The sequence below is a fragment of the Solanum stenotomum genome, chromosome 5 (assembly GCF_019186545.1).
Source record: "Solanum stenotomum isolate F172 chromosome 5, ASM1918654v1, whole genome shotgun sequence".
Taxonomy (NCBI): domain Eukaryota; kingdom Viridiplantae; phylum Streptophyta; class Magnoliopsida; order Solanales; family Solanaceae; genus Solanum; species Solanum stenotomum.
In genome coordinates this window covers 59,083,819-59,103,001 of record NC_064286.1, presented here as the reverse complement: position 1 = coordinate 59,103,001, position 19,183 = coordinate 59,083,819, and the positions used below count along the sequence as shown (strand labels likewise).

The 19,183-nt window shown below is 38.7% G+C and overlaps 1 protein-coding gene across 2 annotated transcripts in view; it reads right to left on the bottom strand.

The window, feature by feature from the left end:
* Positions 1–19,183, bottom strand: part of LOC125864743 (acyl-coenzyme A oxidase 4, peroxisomal-like) — a 1,153,105-nt gene that overhangs the window by 25,023 nt on the left and 1,108,899 nt on the right. The window lies entirely within an intron of this gene.

Below are 19,183 nucleotides of genomic sequence, written 5' to 3'. Positions count from 1 at the left end.
ACAAAGGACTCAATCAATAAAGTACAAGTGACATCTAAAAGATGACGATTTTTTCTTTCAGCAACTCCATTTTGTTGTGGTGTATATGGGCAAGAGTATTGTGAGACAATTCCTTTGTCAAGCAAGAATTTTTTGAATTCATAAGACATATATTCTCCATCAGAATCAGATCTTAATAATTTGATGCATGTAGAAAATTGAGTCTCAATGTAAGCCAAAAATGTCTTGAACATGGAAAATACCTCAGATTTGGATCGAAGAAAATACACCCATGTAAACCGACTATAATCATCTATGAATGTCACAAAGTATTTGAAATAAGCATGAGAAATAATTGGTGAAATTCCCCAAACATTACTATGAATGATATCAAAACACTTTGTAGCATGACTACCAAAATTAGGAAAAGGAAGAGTTTTACTTTTGCCTAATTTACAAGTAGAACAATCAATGAAAGCAACTGAAAATTTATTTTTATTTCCCAATAAACCAGAATTTGATAAATGAGACAACGCAACAGAATTTGGATGTCCTAGACGCTTATGCCAAACCTCAGTCTTACTAGCAGTAGAAGTACAAGCAAAAGATAGAACATGAGGAATGGAAAAGTGCATAGGAAACAATCGTCCAAATTTAGGCCCCTTCGCAATTATCGTCTCCGACACTTGATCCTGCACAAGACAACCATTACGAGAAAAAATCACATCACAATTGTTATCTACCAATTGTCCAATTGAAATAAGACTAGTTGAGAGCTTTGGTGAAACAAAAACATTCTTGAAAGTTGGAGTAATGTCCCCAACCTTGGTAATGGGTAAGTTACTACCATTGGCAATCTGTATTTGTGATGGACCTTGATACTTACGAACATATTTTAGGATGCTCATTGAGTTGGTAATATGATTGGAAGCACCTGAGTCAACAATCCAAAAATTAGATGTAACATCATTACCTTGTAATCCCAATGCTGAAAAGGCTGACACGATCATTTGTTGTACCATTTAAGGAGTAAGAACTTTCCCTGAAGATGAGTTATCATTAGTGGAACCATTTATCCTAGCTTGAAAAGCATTGATCCTACGATTTTGAGGGCGCGTAGGACACTCTTTGATAATGTGTCCTTGTTGTTTACAATAATTACAGATCTGCTTGCTACAATTTCTAGCAATATGACCATATTCCTTGCAACTGTAGCATTGAGTTCTACTCATATCCCTGCCCTTTCATTTACCTTGAACAACAAATGCAATAGTGACATCATTTTCTTTCTTGAAAGCATTTTGTGTGACAAGACGTTGCTCTTCACGAAGTAATTACCTAAAGCAAACATCCAAAGAGGGAGATGGGTCACGATTCATCAAGTTAGAGCGAACACTCTTAAAGTCGGAGCATAATTTTATCAAAAAATGGTCTCGCTTTCTTTGCTCATGAATGGCCTAAATCACTGATAGAGATTCAGTAGGTATTTTGGCATAGACAATATCTATAAATTCAGCCCATAAGTTTTGAAATCCAGAAAAATAATCTTGAACAGAAAGACCTCCATGAGAGTAATTAGCAATTTCATACTCTGAAAGCGTCTTGCGCTATTATCTTGGTTGTAAACCTTTTGTAAGTAATCCCACGTTGCCTTAACTGTCTTGTACGCCCTGAGATTAAGAACAATAAGAGGGTCAATTGACCCTAGAATCCATGTCATCACTCGAGCATCTTTAATCTTCCATTCACCTAGCTTTGTTGCATCAGTAGGAGCAGGATCACTTCCATCTATATGGCCCCATAGTTCTTTGCCGGTGACAAGTAACTGAAACTGAAACTCCCAAGAAGAATATTTTTTTCAAGTGAAACGAACACTGAAGGATTCAAAGTGATGTGAATTCGTGTTTTTTAATAGCTATGAAAACTACAAAGACTCAAGAAAGCAACTAGAACGACCAAGAACAAAATTCCCAAGTGGTAGGACTGATTGTCAATGATCAGTCAACCAAAAACCAAGATTTTCAAATTTTTTTAAGAAGGAACCATAGATGACTCTATGAAACAAGACAGCCAAGAGAAGGCTCTAATACCATGTTAATTTTCTTTTGAATGCCTCTCAAAGTGAGAGTCTTTCCATTATATAGAGAAAATAAAGATTACACATCTCTAAAGATTCGTCATTCTATCCCTAAAGATCAGCTATTCTATGTCTACAAATCTGCTATTCAATCCCTCTAAATCTGCCTTGCGATCCCTCCAAATCATCTTTTCTATCACAATATTTATTCCTTTGATTTTACAACAAATGTATATGATCATGCTAATTTATATCACTATATAATTACATTAATATATACAATCATTTAGTTTTCCATCATTCAAACAATTAATACATTAATAAGATATACTAAAGACAACATTATCCTTTGGCAAGGTAGGAAGTGACCTTATCGAGTAATCGTGTTGTGGTATGAGGTGGAGGGCATTTGACATTGAGTAATCGCGAACTTGTTTCCCGACGAAATCTGTGAAAATAAAACTCAAGTTTGACTTATTTAAAAGGTCCAACTAAGTGAGGGATAGTTTGGGTACTTTGGGGAATTATTATAATTGGTTATTCTACCTAATTTAGGGTATTTTAAGTTGGTTAAAACCCCAAAACCTAGAATTAGACCACATTCTTCAAATTGACCCTTCCCTCTCAAAATAGATTCTCTCAAAAACTCCATTGAAGACCTTGATGAAGCTCAAGCTAGAAGATGGGTTTTCAACTGATTTCTTCTTCAATTTCATGGGTCTTCAGTAATTAAGGAATGGTGACTCTTGATTCTTGAATAACCTCTCATTCAAGGAGTTCTATCAAAGATTTTCAAAGGTGATTCAAAGACCAACATTCCCAATTTTTAATCTAAACATGGGTTCCTTGTCAAACGATTTTCTAAATCATTCTATTGATGAATTAACGTGGAATTAAGGTTTTTTAAGATAATTTTCAAAGAAATTCTTAAAGAACCCATGATCCTCAAATTCTTGAAAATTGGCCTTTGATGTGGGTCTTTGTCAATATGATCTCTGTGGGTGAAATTATGTTTAGATTAGATTGTATTGATGTTTCCTATGGTTATCTATACTTATTCATGTTGAATTGTTGGTATGTTGATGAGTTGGGAATTATGGCCTTATGGGCAAAGTTGTGGGTTGATCCCTTTGTTTATAGAATTGTACTTAGATTATATTTATGTTATTGAATTACATTATTGATTCCTATTGATATCTATGTCAATTGATTATGAATCATTGAGGATTGATCCATGGTGATTATGGCTTGGAGAATTGGTAAGTTGACCTAACTTGTAGTCTATAGTATGAGAATTGATGTTGTGAGGTTTGATCTACTTATGGTGGAGGTGTTTACTTCTTGTCTATCTATACATGTTGAGATCACGGCCTTGAAGGCAATAGATGTGAAGTGAATTGATGATTATGATGCCTATGTTTATAAAGTTGTGCTATGAAGGTTATGTATGAAATCCTCAATGCTAGCATGATGTTTATAGTGTGTTGATGATGAGGAGTATAATGTGAATGATAATGTTAAGGATAAGGTGTGGTCTACATGATTGATTATGTTAGGTACTATTGTGGAATGACCCCTACCTATATGACCTTTATATGAATGTTTGATCATATACATGATAGGAGTACCTATTTAATGTTGAATGTGTCCTTGTCTCCTATGATGAAGTGTGGGTGTGTGGTCTAGAATCCCTAAGGGCTTTATATGTGAATTGCTCATGAATTGGGGACATTATCAATGTGTTGTGATCCCTTTAAGGAAAGAACACTCAATATCAATGTTGTTGCTATTATGTCACTATGAGGACCAATATACACACACTCTACATGTATAGCTATGAATATGATGTGTTGTTGTGTCTATTGAAAAGTGAACTCTTATATGCACCCTTACATATTATTATGCATGCAAAGTGTATGATTAGCAAGGTATGAATATGTGTTGTATAAAGGTGTTTGTGTGAAAGGCTTTCTCACATATGTACATACACATGAATGAATGAATAAGGTTTATGATAATCTAGTGAAAGTGTGTCTCTTGAAAGGTTTCCTCAATTGTACTCTAAACTAGACTATGTGAAAGGTCATTCTCACATAATGTAGGTTCTATGATGAAACGTCATTCTCATCTTAGAAACCTGTGAGCTATATGATATGAGGGATTAAGTCCCTAAAGCCTATTTTATGAACTAATGTTAAATAAAGGCTTAAAGATGTTTAAAAAGGGAGTTGGAGCTTAGCATCGAGTGGACATAAAAAATGAGGGTGGGGGCTTCACGTTTAGCAAGTCTGGCTTCCCACAAGAGAACCTTCACGTTTAGCAAGTCTGGGTTCCCAACATAGATATTGTCTCATGAGATGGAAACCTCCACGTCTAGTAAGTCAAGGTTTCTAGTAGCAATCCCCTTGTTCCATAACTACGTGCCCCCGTAGGTATTAGCTTAGTGGATCCACTAGATAGCTATTATGTATGTAGGTCCTACCTTGGCAAGTAGTACCCTCTCTTTTCGGTGTGGGAGTAGAACACCGGATTCCATGTAGCTCACATGGTCTATGTCGGTTATGGCAATGTCTCCCGAAAGTTAAGAAATGAACTAAGTTAAGAATATGAACTCTAGTCATGATTTCTTGAAGAGTTACTTAGTGTAGGTAGGACTATGGACCCTACTTATGCATTGTACAAGTGGACTCTAAGGGAGGTTATGATTAGGCTCTTTATGTAATGAAGACTATGGTCTATGTATGTTAATATGAAAGCATGTTAAGGTTGACTTTACTTATGTCAAGACATGAAGTATGATTATGCATGTGAATTACACTTATGACTTCTTAATGGGTTTGCTTAGTATATGTGGGGGTATGGGACTCCATGTGTACATTGCACAAGTGAGCTTGTGAAGGGGTTGTGAGGGTGGTTTACCTATGATATGAACTAAATGGGTTATGACTAATGATGTAGTAAATGAATGAGTCCTTATATGATGTTATGAAGTATGTTGGTCTTATGTCTAATGTTAAATGAAGATGTTATGACTTGTTGAATATGATGTGCCTAGTCTATGGTGGCTTCCTAGGAACACTTGGTGTGAGTAGTATTATGGGATGCTACTTGCACATTGCACTAGTGTGACTTGGGGGTTGTCTTAGGTGATGGTTCCTATGTGAAGACTATGTCTTATGGTGTGCTTATGACTCTATGAATATATGTGGTTGGATTGATGAAGGCTATATGTAAGTTCACCCTTGGTAACCTTAAGGTGATACATTGCACCAAGTATTCCCTAAGGGTTGCTTGAGGAAAGGAGTTAAGATAAAGAGGAAGGTAATGTATTGTATGCATTGAATGTGCCTAAAATGTTATAAGTGGCTCTATGTGCTATTATGAATGGTTTCCATGTGTATGATGATGTATGTGGTTTATATTGTGCCTATGTACTAAATGTTCTTGAAGTTTCTCTAAAAAGGCATGATGCATGGTTTCCAACTAAATGTCGTTTTAAGAGTATGTTTTGCATGGTTATCATACTTAGTTTATTCTTGTACTAACACCATTCTTCTTCATCTTTTTACACCAAGTGTAAGTGATGGTGACTAAAGGGTCTTTCCTAGAAGTGATGAGCTTGGCTTACTATTCCCAAGTTCGGGTGTGTCCTTAAAGATTCAAGGACCTTTATGTTAAATATTTTCCTTAAGTTCTATGTACTAGATAGTAGTTTCTTTTGTATTGTAAGGTAAGGGCTGTGTCCCTCTTGTGTTGTAGTCGTGTTTTAAGATGGCTATCTTGAGACGTAGTACTCCAATTTTTGTATTAAAGGTTTAATGAGGTGACTTTTACGTCTTGTGTTATATTATGAAAAAGTTTTAAATTTTTCGCTAATTTTCTATGATAAATGTTATGACGAATGCTAAGGGCTTGTATAAGACCTCTGAGAGGTCGAAAACGCTGGTAACGTCTTGGGGGTTCTCTCGGGTTGTTACACATTTTTTGGTTCTCCGGACGCCAAATCTATGGGCTAATACACACGAAAAATAGAGCAATTTGGGCGATTTCTAAAAAATGACATATAGATGCGGAAATGGGCGTGAAAAAATGGTGTGAGTGTACGTGATGGTTTACCAACTCACTCCGAAAGTCCTCATAAAAGTTTTTGAGGAAAACTTTTTTGGTGCTCCGAGCGCCAGATCAATGGGCTAATACACACAAAAAATAGACAAAATTGGTGATTCCTAAAAAAGGGCCTGTAGATGTGGAAATAGGCGTGAAAAAATGGCGTGAGTATATGTGATGGTTCACCAACTCAATCTCGATGTCCTCATAAAGTTTTTTGAGAAATTTTTTTTGGATGCTTCGGATGCTAGATCCATGGGCTAACACACGAAAAGTAGAACAATATGCAAGATTCCTAAAAAAGGGCATGTACATGCGGAGACGGGCATGAAAAAAAATGGTGTGAGTATACATTATGGTTCCCTAACTCAATACGGAGATCGTCATACATATTTTTGAGAAATTTTTTTTAGGTGCTCTAAGGGCCAGATCCATGGCTAATACACACGAAAAATAAAGGAATTTGCGCATTTCCTAAAAAAGGGCATGTAGATGCGGAAATGAGTGTGAAAAAAATGGTGTAAGTCTACGTGATGGTTCCCCAACCCAATACAGAGGTCCTCATAAAGTTTTTTTTTGAAATATTTATTAGGTGCTCCGGGCTCCAGATCCATTAGCTAATATACACGAAAAATAGAGCAATTTGTGTGATTCCTAAAAAGGGGCATGTATATGCGTAAATAGGAGTGAAAAAAATAGTGTGAGTATACTTTATGGTTCCCCAACTTAATACGGAAGTCCTCATTACGTTTTTTGATAAAAAAATTTGGGTGCTCTGGGGGCCATATCTATGGCTAATACAAACGAAAAATAGAGGAATTTGTGCAATTCCTAAAAGAGGGCTTGTAGATGCGGAAATGGGAATAAAAAAATGGTGTAAGTATACTTGATGGTTCTCAACCCAATACGGAGGTCCTCATAAAGTTTTTTGAGAATTTTTTTTGGCTGCTCCGGGCGCTAGATCCATGGGCTAATACACATGAAAATAGAGGAATTTGCGTGATTTCTAAAAAATGGCATGTAGATACGGAAATGAGTGTGAAAAAATAGTATGAGTATACGTGATGGTTCCCCAATTGTATAAGGAGGTCCTCATGAAGTTTTTTGAGAAAAAATATTTTGGGTGCTCCGGGGGCCAGATCTATTGGCTAATACACATGAAAAATATAAAAAATTGCGCGATTAGTAAAAAAAGGCCTTGTAGATGAGGAAATGGGAGTGAAAATAATGGTGTTAGTATATGTGATGGTTTCCCAATTCAATACGGAGGTCCTCATAAAGTTTTTTGAGAAAATTATATTTGGGTGCTCCGGGTGCCATATCAATGGGCTAATACACACAAAAGAGAGCAATTTGCGCGATTCCTAAAAAAGGTCTGTAGATGTGGAAATGGGCGTGAGAAAAATTGGTGTGAGTATACTCTAGGGTTCCCCAACTCAATACGGAGGTCCTCATAATATTTTTTGAGAAAACAATTTGGGTGCTCCGGGGGCTAGATCTATGGCTAATACACACGAAAATTAGAGCAATCTGGGCGATTCCTAAAAAAGGGCCTTGTAGATGCGGAAATGGGTGTGAAAATATAGTGTGAGTATATGTGATTGTTCCCCAACTCAATACGGAGGTCCTCATAAAGTTTTTTGAGAATTTTTTTTGGGTACTCCAGGTGCCATATCTATGGGCTTATACAGATGAAAATAGAGGAATTTGTTCGATTGCTAAAAAATGGCCTGTAGATGCGGAAATGGGCGTGCAAAAATGGTGTGAGTATACATGATGGTTCACCAACTCAATACGGAGGTACTCATAAAGTTTTTTGAGAAATTTGTTTTAGGTACTTCGGCGCATGATACATGGGCTAATACACACGAATATAGAGAAATTTGCGCGATTCCTAATAAAAGGGCCTATAGATGCAGAAATAGGCATGAAAAAAATGGTGTAAGTATATGTGATGCTTTCCCAAATCAATAAGGATGTCCTCATAAAGTGTTTTGAGAAAAAAAATTTGGGTGCTCCGTGCGCTAGATCCATGGGCTAATTGTTACGACCCAAGAGCACCCCTTAGATATAAGAATACAAGCCACTTAGCTTTCATAAAGAAGATAATATAAATTTTTGAGAATTTAAAACCTTTTCAACACAATCAAAGTTTTTATATCAAAAGCAGAAGTTCAATACACTTGTCTCAAAAACCATCTAATACAATAGAATCTTGGGACATAGCCCATACAATAATGTTCAAGTTCTTAAATAAAAGAACATAAGGAAATAATGGCCATATCATCGAATGTTATAAGGACTCACCAATCTTCAAGTCTTGCCTCTACTAAGAATCCTAGCCACAGGGATGGGAATCAAGATCGCCAGTCCCTACATTTGAATAAGAAATGTAGGCAAGAGTATGTGTTAGTACAAACATGTACTAAATATGATAACTTGCATAAACAACATAAACATAAGCATTAGACAACATAAGTCAATAGGCATAATCAATGCATATAATAGATCATCATAAATAGGAGGAATACTTCTTGAAGTAACCTCAATTCATACTTAGCCAAGACTTGGCAAACCGCCTCTAGTCTTACTCATCATGGAAGGCAATTCAAGCAACAATCAAAGCTAATCATTCATTATAACATCTTATATCTTTAGCTTACTTTTAAAGACTTTGGGAATCGCCTCCTTGCCTAACTTATAAAGGCTCATGGGTACTCGGCTCTTTCCTTACATAAAGCATCATAGGTACTCGCCTCTTGTCCACTTTCATTATAGGAACGTGGGTAGTCACCTTTTGTTTAACTTACTATGGGATCATGGGTAGTCGCCTCTAGTCCATTTTATTAGGATCATGAGTATTCGCCTCTAGTCCAACATCATGTGACATGGGTATGCTCCCCTTGTTCAACTTCAAGGAATAAGGGTAGTCACCTCTTATTCTCTTCTAAGGAATATGGGTAATCACCTCATATCTTTCAAACTTAGAGGTCATGGATAATCGCCTCTAGCCTCATCAATTTATTAGTCTTTTAGCTTAGATTCATTTTAGGTGAGCAAGCCTTTCAACCTAGAACCATTCAATGTGAGAAAACCTTTCACATTCATACATACATAAAGGAAATCATGTGGGAAAATCCCTTCCACTACAATCATATCAACAATCAACAATTCATACATGTGCTTCACTCTCAAATCCATTCTAATCATAAATCATCATTTATGCTTCAATATCAAAGCAATTCATAGAATACCTCATCAATCCTATAAGAATACATCTAAACCCATAATTTCTCCTTTCATGGCATAAAAGCCATTTACATCAATTTCTACTTAGAAACATGGGTTAGGCATGGGGTACATGGGAATTCATCATAAAAGCATATAATCCACTTAATTCATGCATAACAATCACGATTCACTCAATTGAATCAACATTTACAAAGACCTACAACTTATAAGAAAGCCCTAATTCATATTAGGGAATTCTACCTTTCAATTGGAAGAACTTAGGGGCTCCATGGATGCAAGGATTCCATGAATGAAAAGCTATCATACCTTGCTAACAAAGCCCAAAAATGCTTGAGGAATGGAGACTTGACCTTGATCCTAGCTTTAACTCTTTCTTCTTCTTCAAGTTCTAGAGAGAGAAATATTTTGGAGAGGAAGAACCCAATTCTTTTGGTGAATTTAAGAGAATGACTTGAATGGGTGAGTTTTGGGGTTAAAATCACTTATATAGGGGTCCTAGGCTTGGGTAAAATTGGAAAAGACCCATGTGCCTCTAAATTAAATCTGCCGAACCCACCTTCACGTGAGGCATCACGACCTGTCAAGGACCACACGGCCCATAGTGGCAGCCATGATCCTTGACCAGTGGCTTGTCTTGCCACTACTTAAACTCCCTCTTGACCACAACCGACTCCACGGCTCGTTGTGGCCTTTACGAGCCGTCTATTGGCTCGTATAGAGGGTCAACACTTTGGTGTGCTACTACCTCCCCTCCATGGCCATCACCATGGCTCTTTGAATTTTTAACGAGTCGTGTGGGTGCTCGTGGGAAGAGAGGCTTCCTTGGCCCCATTCTGTGAGCCACCGTAGGCAACACCACGCCTCAAGGTGCCCTTCACGACCCATTTGGGTCCATGTGAAGGTTGCCCAAGCTAAATTCTTTGGCACATGACTAGAAACTTAGCCCATCGCTTAGACTACTAGATTCCTGGGTGTTACACTAACACACACGAAAATAGAGAAATTTGCGCGATTCCTAAAAATGGGCTTGTAGATGCGAAAATGGGTTTGAAAAAATTGGTGTGAGTATACGTGATGGTTCCTGATAAATAATAAACTCTATCAAAGACACTTCATCCAATACTAAGTGTCAACGGTCGTTCAATAGTAATATAACCTAACTAAGTGAGTTGGAGTCGAGTCCCAAGGGAGTGGTTCGTAATTGAGAATCAATAGGCAAGTAAGAATATGCTCAAGTCAATCATATCTAAAAACATTTACGAATAAAAGTATGGTTTAAATTACAGGTGACACAAGTGTCAAATATCAGAGGGGGTTGGTTTCAATTATCAACTAAAACAGCAAATGACACGAAAACAGGAATATAGTGACGTGTTCTTAGGATGTGATTGGATTATGGGCTAAGGTAGACAATCGGGTAATTGTGATTAATAGTGAATAGTTGTAAATCAGTGAATAAGCTAGACTTTAATGGGAGTAAACTTTCTCTCGAATAATCTACCCCGAATCAAATTGGTTTCTCTCGAACACCAATAAGCAGCAATTTAGAACAATCTTCGCTTTAGTCCATTCACTCTCTCGAGCTGAACCCATGACAACCCAATACCAACAGACCATCGATTCAGAAATTTTGGTTTTAAAACCTCTTTCTCGAGGAAGCCAAAAACACGAAGTTAGGACTGTATTTGCAACTACAACCCATTAATTTCAACCACAATTATTGAACAAAATCACTTTTAAACAACATTTACACTATCAATTAACAATACCCAGCAGCTAAATCAACCCATAATCACATAATCACACACCAAGAATTGGGGATTTATCTAGACATCATAAAAAGGTAAAAATTGTAGGTAATGCATCAAGAAAGTTCACAATTTTATCAAGTTTCTTCCAAGAAAAAGGTTAAGGCTCAAAGGGTGTTCAAAAAGGGTTCACACACTCACAAGATAGGCCACAAAATAGGTATAATATCAATTTGTTTCACACTCTTCAAAGTTGCCTAAGATCATATCAAGAGATTGCATCACTTAGTCAACTGGACCAACAAGGCAAATTCTAGGTGTCATCACATATGGTTCATGGTAAGCTCATCACACAAGGCATAGACACCAATGTCAAACAAGACTCCACACTTTTGCTAGTGTGCAATGCTCATCATAAGAGACTCAATTCGATACATAGCTAATCACAATGAGATGCAAACATTTCACATATTGTCTATGCAACTTCATTTGGCCTCATCGTAGCTGCAAATTCATTTTTGTTCGATTATGAGCACAATTCAAGTCATCGGTATTGATCAAAACCGATACTCAAATTTGCAAGAGAACATCCACATTTTACACAAACAAGAGGTGGCAATTTTTTTTCCCGGAAGGGTCCAAAAATCATTTATCATTTGAAACAAGGAGCCACAAGCTCTGTCATCCACAAAAGCAGTGTAAACACAATTGTAACTCAAAACCCACTATATAAACAAAACCAAAGAGCACACAAAAGGTTAGCCTCACCCCACTACAAATAAAATCATTTATCCTCAAATGCAAACAAAAACTAAAATATCCAAAAGTCAAAATAAAGTAAGACAGAGAGGGAGGTAAAGAAGGGATCATGTCTAATCAGTCACTCCATCTGTCTGGGCATCAGTGCCCGTAGTCACCTCATATGGAACAACAGCTGCACTAAGATCAACCAAGGGTGTATCCACTCAAGAAGCCTGCACTGTTGCATCTACAATGGCCTCCTCTATATCAGTAAGGCACTATATGAAGCTTCGTTAGCCACTTCAAGCAACTCCTAATCCGTTTCCGCCTCAGACTCGGGATCAGCTGCCTCTTCAACTCTAACCTCATCTCTAGTGGTAGCCGAAGACATATCTGGTGCATTTGGGATCTCTACCCTCCCGAAGATCACAGACATGTCGGTGGACTTCAGCTGATCCATCTCGCTCCTCAACATAGCTATAACGGCCTTTAAAGCCTTCACCTTCTTGGTGACCCCTTGGTCACGCTCATACACCGCTATTCTCGTCGCAAGGGCATCAATGGTAATACTCAATGGTGTCACTACATCGGCCAGGGCAATCTGAATCATTCCAGAAATGGATGCCTTGAGTCTGGCAGCTCGATGATCCACAGAATGGGCAAGCTACCCCATCCGGAGTAATGAAGCCTGAGAGATAGGGGCTTGGGAGACAGTAACAACAGCAGGTCTAAGAGGTAGTGCAACAGTAGAAGAACCTGGAGTGTCAGAAGGAGTAGCAGTAGAGGTACCTGAAGGCCCAGGGGCCGGAGTAGGCAAAAATGCCTCTGCAGGTAGTGAGTCTGTGTCTACAATCGGGGAAGAGTCCACCGGGGCTGCTTTCTTCTACTTATCCTCCTTATCCTTTAAATATTTTGCCTTGATTCTCTGGATATCAGTAAAGGATGTGGCAATCACTTCTACATCCTTCTGTATATCTCTAGGGACCCGAGCCCATCTACATAACTTGATGATCAACACCGGGAAGGGAAGTGAGGTCTGGCGCTGCATCGCCCTCATTACCATCTCCTGTGCTATAATCATCCCCAGATTTAGCCTCGTCCCATCAATAATACAACCCAGACAGGCTGCGTTGGTATGGCAGAGAATCGCCTGGTTCTGGGATGGCATAATATTTCTACTGATGAAGCTGAACCAAAATCTTGCAGCTATGTTTAGATCCTTCTTCTCGATAGGTGCTCTAACTTCAAGCCATTTGGGGTAACCGTCTGATATGAGAGGAGCTAACCACTTATTCATATTTTCTAAGGTGGTAGTCCAGATTATGTGTTGGCAGTCGTCATCAATATCATCAGGATAGTCAGGACAACATTGATAGCCTCACTATCAAACTTTACCTTCTTTACCCAAACCACTATATAATCAACCAGTTTAAATGCAGCTTCTTGTTTCTTTTGCTGAGGTCTCAAGGTTCCATAAGCAGCATAGAACTCCCAGACCCAATTAGAAATGTAAGGGTCACAGGGCTTGGTGAAGATCTGGAATTTATGAGCCTTTAAATAGCTCATAATCTCTGGGTACCTACCAATTATCCCATCAGTTGACAACCTCTTCTCCTCTATGATTGTCCTCAGCCCCCCAGTCTTTATTTGTTCATCAACTTGGGAAGAAGACCCTGTACAAGAGGTGCTAGGACTACATCCTGCTCTGGAATTGGAGGAGAAGAAGTGGTGGTTGGAGGAGTCCTGATCCTAGACAGATCATTCATCCTTTTTTACCGCAACTCAGCCCTATGTGCTTCTACCCGCTCATCATCGTTTTAAACTACAGTCTGAGGCTCCTGGTGCTCACCCTTACTCTCAGAAGTGGTGAGGTAAGTGTCATAGATCCTATCGCTATCGAAACTGTCCTGTGGTGACGCTGGTGCTTTTCATTTGCCTTTTACCTTCCCATCAGATCTGGGAAGCTGATGGCTTTGGCCTTGGATGCAGCTGCATCATCTTTTGGTGTTATCCCCTTAGCCTTCTTTCGGGGTGGCATGTTTCTACCAGCAACCTTTTGTCTTGCCATGTCTGAAAAACATCAGGAAAAAGTTAAAAACATTTCAATCAAAGGTACAAAAAAATAATTGCAGACAGACTCACTGAACAGGTTGATGATTCGCCGAATCGCTTTGGCGAGCTTGATCGGGCTCGCCAAAAGGATTGTCTCTAAAATTTTGGCAAGTCAGCGATGGGAAAGGCCTATTGGTGAATCGCCGACAGCTTTCGGCGAGCAAGGGTTAGGCCGCCGAAACTTATAGTGCAAAAAGGGTTCAGGGGTGCAGGCAAAGGGCGAACAAGAAGACTTTTAGAGAGTCACCTAGTGCCTTTGGTGACCTCAAGCTTCACGCCGAAAGTTACAGAAAAAAACTACTCATTTAGCATGAAATTATAGGCGAGATGGGGACTTTCGGCGAACCGCCGAGTGGTTCGGCGAGCTCGACCCAACTCACATAACGACTAAACGTTCCTACTTTTAACCCAACTTGTTGAATTCGAACCCACAACCCCCGAAAACAAAATCAAAGCATGCAAAACTCAAATTAAACAAGACCCATAACACCTATTACCCTGGGATACTCATACTTCTCCCGGTTTTGCCAAAGTTGGCCATTTGATGACTTTTGCCCTTAAGAATGACGTCACTCTCTCTATTATTGGGAAAATTACGTCATTTGGCATAACTATGGATTACTTAGACTTCACCTAACTAGAACCAACATCATGCAAGCACAACTCCACAATATTTAACCAATTTTAAAGCACAAAATTAAGGGAAATCGACACTATACACAATACTTGCAAGATTATCAAATTAGAACATGCATTCAAACATTCGAATCTTATCAGAGAGGCCCAACACACGACAAAAAGATAAGATCATTTGCATACGAGTACAAAATTGTTAAAAATAAACTCGAGGTTCGAAAAACCATCCTTTAATACAGATTAATCAAGACTGAAATGCTAAGCGGTAAAGTAATCCCAATCTGAGCACAAATCAACGACTAAAATACTACTAGAAATGCAAAAATATAGAAACTAATGTGCGGGTGTGAGTTTGGGGAGTTCAAAAGTGAGGGAAAGTGAGAGAAGTGGAAGTTTAAAACTTTGGCCTTCTAAAAACTATCCAGTTCTCGCCCATTCGGTGACATTAGTCGTGCTCCCCGACCAATTCGGCGACACGCCAAGTGGTCACTTACCTCGCTGAGTTTTATAGGACCCTCAGTTGATGTGGGGGTCTAAACGGCGGTATAGGTCGCGATCGCTGACCTAGTCGGCAATTCGACATTAATATCCTAGGCTCGCTGAGGTTTACAGACTCCAATGTAAAATTGTCTTGAGTCCAACGGCGGTCTGGGTCGTTGTCGCCAGCCTCTTTGCCAATCCACCAACTGGAACTTTGGCTCGCCTGCTTGTACTTTTCACACACTTTCCACACTTTGACCTGCACATTCAACACACCATTATTGCAAACGTAAAAAGACAGAAAATAAAACTTTGGTTGCCTCCCAAACAGTGCCTTAGTTAACGTCGTGGCACGACTTCCCCACTCTATTGTGACTTGCAGGGTAGAGATAAGACAATACATGACCTATTTGGGCCGCTAGCAGCTGAACAAATATGGAGTGGGAAGCAGTCATCTCATCTGTTAGTGAGAGATTTTCTTTTATTCTATTCAACACTTTGTCGTGCTCTTCGAATTTATGGAGAATGAGAGAGAGCATCTCTTCCAGTTGTCAACCCTTGTACATTTTGGTCTTTATACGCTCGTGAGGGGGAATGTATATGTCTTTCTTTTTGCCATGGACTTCCAACTCCAAAATCTTTTTAGTTAACTCATCTAGCTGAGTTAACAAAGTGGCTAAATGGAGATCCCTTTCTACTTCTTGGTTGGCCTCAGTCATATGATCAAGGAGTTAGGCTACGACCACATAGGGTTGTCGTACAAGACCACCCAAGATAAGTTGATAAATCAATCCTTTGTTCCCGAGACTAAGACTCTTATAGAAGCATTCCAGTAGAACTAAATAGGGAATCTCATGAGTTGGGCATAACATCAATAATGCTTTAAACCTCAGCCACGACTTATGAATTTTCTCACCTTCTAATTACTTGAAGGTTAAGATGTTATCCCTAAACCTCATCACTTTTAACGGAAGGTGATCCATTTGTTCACAGTTACTATTTACCTCATTCTTCTTGTTTCCACACACAGACAAGCAAAACAAAACTAAAATTAAGTAAATATCACTATAACTAACAAGAACAAATTCAACTTAACTAAAAATTCTCAAATAACACCACTCCCCGGCAGCGACACCATTTTGATAAATAATAAACGCTATCAAAGACACTCCATCCAATACTAAGTGTCAGCGTTCATTCAATAGTAATATAACCCAACTAAGTGAGTTTGGGTCGAGTCCCAAGGGAGTGGTTCGTAATTGAGTATCAATAGGCAAGTAAGAATATGCTCAAGTCAATCATAGCTAAAAACATTTACGAATAAAGCATGGTATAAATTATAGGTGACACAAGTGTCAAATATCAGAGGGGGTTGGTTTCAATTATCAACTAAAATAGCAAATGACACAAAAACACGAATATAGAGATGGATTCTTGGGATGTGATTGGATTATGGGCTAAGGTAGACAATCGGGTAATTGCAATTAATAGTGAATAGTTGTAAATCAGTGAATAAGCTAAACTTTAATAGGAGTAAACTTTCTCTCGAACAATTTACCCCAAATCAAATTAGTTTCTCTCGACACCAATAAGCAGCAATTAAGAACAACCTTCACTTTAGTCCATTCACTCTCTCGAGCTGAATGTGTGGAAAAGGGTTTAGGGTTCATTCTCTTGAGCTGAACCCATGACAACCCAATACCCACATACCATCGATTCAGAAATTTTGGTTTTAAAACCTCTCTCTCGAGCAAGCCAAAAACATGAAGTTATGATTGTATTTGCAACTACCACCCATTAATTTCAACAACAATTACTGAACGAAATCACTTTTAAACAACACTTACACTATCAATTAACAATACCCAGCAACTAAATCAACCCATAATCACACCCCAAGAATTAGGGTTTTAGCTAGACATCATAAAAAGGTAAAAATCGTTACCAAGTTGTGTTTCCATCAACTGGGTAGTGTTGATATTTTCTTTACAAAGGTCAAAGAAGAAGAATCTTCAACACCCACTTCCAATTTCTCAGAAATGGAAATCTTCAAATCTTTAAAGCTAAGAAAATATTGTGTCTAAACTCAGTTCTCAACTCTCAAACTTGAAAACTGAATAATAATGAAACCTACTGAATGTTTCATATTAAACTAAGAATTTAAAAACGTATTTATAGTCGCCTAAAAATATGTTGTGAAGGACCATTCGGTGCAATAAGTCGGGATCGCCGATCCACTTGACGATCTGCCCTTTGGTCAATTCCATCGCCTTTTTGTTTTGGCCTTCAGTATCTTCAAGTTTTGTGCTTTGGGCGACTCGCCGACTGCTCCTTTCGACCACCGACTTGATTTTCTCCTTCAGGGCTCGGCACACTAGAATATTAGGCGAGATTTCAACCATTCGACGATTCGCCCAATGGATTAGGTGATCCTCAGGCCTTCTTTTCTTTGTCCTTTCAGCTGCCTTGTTCCTTTTTGCTCATTAGTGTCCATGCTTTGTTCCTCAATCCAAATACGTGAAATTCAAGGGTTTACATTAGTTATTGGCACAAAATATGTATTTGGGGACACTAAATCTATTAAAATAAATCCCTAAATGAGTCCAAATCATGGACTCATCAACACCCCCAACTTAAAATTTTGCTTGTCCTCAAGTAAAACTTAAGTTCAGCAACTTAAAAAAGATATCTTCAAATAGTGCTACACAAGACTCAATCATGAATGCACACAAAAAGACTCAACTTACTTATGCAGAGATCAATTGTGAACTCAAAGACTCAAGTTGTGACTTACTATTGTCAAAGAATCTCAAGCTCACAATTCTTGCTTCAAATGCAAGTTCAAGCTCAACAAAGGTACGCAAATGCCCTCACACAAAGAATGATTCCATATTCACACACAATGGTTCACAATTTAAAGCTCCAAAATCAAATGCAACACTCACACTCACAAAGATGAACACAATGCATAATTTCACCCATAGGTTTGCCCGTATTTTCCAATCAACACTTGATTCGGCTCACTCAGGATCAAAAAGGTATTTTCAAGGCTTGTAATGGGACTGAGTGCAAAGGTATGGTTATTTAGGCTCAATGGTTGTAATCCTCAAGAAAGGTGATGTGAATAACACTTATTTTCCTTTTCTTCTTCATTCTCATTCGTGCTCAAAAGTCATCCCATTATTCACTTTCCATGGATTGTTGGAAACCCCATTTTCTTTGTATTTTCACAACTTTATTCCACAACTTTTTCATTCTTTTTTATGGAGGGGTTCCATTATTTTCACAAAACCATGGGTCAAAGGGGACTTTCTCTTTTCACCACACCCCGAACTTAGACTTTTGGCCTAAGTTGGCTATTCAAACAAAGCACAAATCATGAGAATAATGGGTAATGGATCAAGAAAGTTCACAATTTTATCAAGTTTCTTCCAAGAAAAGGTTAAGGCTCAAAGGGTGTTCAAAAAGGGTTCACACACTCACAGGGTAGGACACAAAATAGGTATAATATCAATTTTTTTCACACTTTTCAAAGTTGCCTAAGATCATATCAAGAGATTGCATCACTTAGTCAACCGGACCAACGGGGCAAATTCTAGGTGTCATCACACATGGTTCATGGTAAGCTCATCACAAAAGGTGTAGACACCAATGTCAAACAAGACTCCACACTTTCGCTAGTGTGCAATGCTCATCACAAGAATCTCAATTCGAGACTTGGCTAGTCACAACGAGATGCAAAGAGTTCACATACTGTCTATGCAACATCATTTGGCCTCATCGTAGATGCACATTCATATTGATCGATTATGAGTAGGGGTGGCAGGGGGACCGGGTCGGCCCGCGACCGGTCCGAGAACCGGCCCGCCGGACCCGGTCCCGTTTGAAGAAGGCGGGATGGGGGATTTCGGGATAGGGGACCGGTACCGGTCCGGTTCACCCATTGGTCCCGGTCAACCCGGCCCGGTCCCGGCCCGGATGAATCGGCCGGTTGGTGGGATCCCCTAACAATTTTTTTTTTTTTTTTTTTTTAAATTCTATCCGTTGGGCA